Genomic DNA, 2,312 nt, shown 5'->3' with positions numbered 1-2,312 from the left:
GTTCTTAACTGAATTCTTGCAAATTTGTGATACTGTTAAGACCAATGGGGTTGATCCCGAGGTCTACAGGCTTATGCTTTTCCCATTTGCTATAAGAGACAGAGCTAGAATATGGTTGGACTCTCAACCTAAAGATAGCCTGAACTCTTGGGATAAGCGGGTCACGGCTTTCTTAGCCAAGTTCTTTCCTCCTCAAAAGCTTAGCAAACTTAGAGTGGATGTTAAAACCTTCAAACAGAAAGAAGGTGAATCCCTCTATGAAGCTTGGAAGAGATACAAACAACTGACCAAAAAGTGTCCTTCTAACATGCTTTCAGAATAGACCATCCTGGATATATTCTATGATGGTCTGTCTGAATTATCTAAGATGTCATTGGACCATTCTGCAGGTGGATCCATTCACCTAAAGAAAATGCCTGCAGAAGCTCAGGAACTCATTGACATGGTTGCAAATAACCAGTTAATGTACACTTCTGAAAGGAATCCTGTGAGTAATGGGACGCCTCTGAGGAAGGGAGTTCTTGAAATTGATACTCTGAATGCCATATTGGCTCAGAATAAAATATTGACTCAGCAAGTCAATATGATTTCTTAGAGTCTGAATGGATTGCGAGCTGCATCCAATAGTACTAAAGAGGCATCTTCTGAAGAAGAAGCTTATGATCCTGAGAACCCTGCAATAGCAGAGGTGAATTACATGGGAGAACCCTATGGAAACACCTATAATCTCTCATGGAGAAATCATCTAAATTTCTCATGGAAGGATAAACAAAAGCCTCAACAAGGCTTTAATAATGGTGGAAGAAACAGGTTTAGCAATAGCAAGCCTTTTCCATCATCCTCTCAGCAACAGACAGAGAATTCTAAGCAGAATCCATCTATCTTAGCAAATATAGTCTCTGATCTATCTAAGGCCACTCTAAGTTTCATGAATGAAACAAGGTCCTCCATTAGAAAATTGGAGGCACAAGTAGGCCAGCTAAGTAAAAGAGTCACTGAAACTCCTCCTAGTACTCTCCCAAGCAATACAGAAGAGAATCCAAAAAGAGAGTGCAAGGCCATAACCTTACTTGGTGTGGCCGAACCCAGAGAGGAGGAGGAGGATGTGAATCCTAGTGAGGAAGACCTCCTGGGACGTTCACTGACCAATAAGGAGTTTCCCTTTGAGGAACCAAAGGAATCTGAGGCTTATCTAGAGACCATAGAGATTCCATTGAACCTCCTTTTACCATTCATGAGCTCTGATGACTATTCTTCCTCTGAAGAGGATGAAGACATCAGTGAAGGGCAGGTTGCTAAATATCTAGGAGCTATCATGAAGTTGAATACCAGTTTATTTGGTAATGATACTTGGGAGGATGAACCCCCCTTGTTCTCCAATGAACTCAGTGCATTGATAAGGCAGACATTGCCTCAGAAGAAACCAGATCCCGGAAAGTTCTTCATACCTTGTACCATAGGCACCATGACCTTTGAGAAAGCTCTATGTGACCTTGGGTTAGGGATAAACCTCATGCCACTCTCTGTAATGGAGAAACTAAGAATCTTTGAGGTACAAGCTGCAAGAATCTCACTAGAGATGACAAACAAATCAATGAAACAGGCTTATGGATTAGTAGAGGACTTGTTAGTAAAGGTTGAAGGCCTTTACATCCCTGCTAATTTCATAATCCTAGACACTGGGAAGGATGAGGATGAATCCATCATCCTTGGTAGACCCTTCCTAGCCACAGCAAAAGCTGTGATTGATGTGGACAGAGGAGAGTTTGTCCTTCAACTAAATGAGGACAACCTTGTGTTTAAGACTCAAGGGTCTCCTTCTGTAACCATGGAGAGGAAGCATGAAAAACTTCTCTCACTGCAGAGTCAACCAAAGCCCCCACAGTCAAACTCTAAGTTTGATGTTAAGAGGCCTCAACATTGCTCTGATTTACTATGAGGCTCCATGAGAGCTCACTGTCAAGCTATTGACATTAAAAAAGTGCTTGTTGGGAGGTAACCCAATGTTATTTAATTATATTTAATTATTTTCCATTTCTATTTTATGTTTTTTTTAGGTTGATGATCATGTGAAGTCACAAAAACTACTGAAGAATCAAAAACAGAATGAAAAACAGCATTAAAAATAGCTCACCCTGGAGGAAGAGCTTACTGGTGTTTAAACGCCAATAAGAAGCATCAAACTGGCGTTTAACGCAAGAAAAAAGCATCAAGCTGGCATTAAACGCCAGAAACAAGCACCAGACTGGCGTATAACGCCAGAACAGAGCATGGAATTGGCGTTAAACGCCAGAAACAAGCAGCAAGCTGGC

General features: G+C 41.2%; 1 non-coding gene across 1 annotated transcript; it reads right to left on the bottom strand.

Moving 5' to 3' along the window:
- Window positions 1-205: 205 nt before the first annotated feature.
- On the bottom strand, window positions 206-313 carry LOC148562120 (small nucleolar RNA R71). Its single transcript, XR_015887905.1, has one exon. It is a non-coding gene; the product is annotated as a small nucleolar RNA R71 (small nucleolar RNA).
- Between the last annotated feature and the right edge of the window lie 1,999 nt (window positions 314-2,312).

This window comes from Arachis ipaensis, chromosome B6, assembly GCF_059453495.1.
Source record: "Arachis ipaensis isolate K30076 ecotype BB chromosome B6, ASM5945349v1, whole genome shotgun sequence".
NCBI classification, from domain to species: Eukaryota; Viridiplantae; Streptophyta; class Magnoliopsida; order Fabales; family Fabaceae; genus Arachis; species Arachis ipaensis.
Note: the sequence above shows the minus strand (reverse complement) of the source record. Positions and strands in the feature narration are given on the sequence as shown.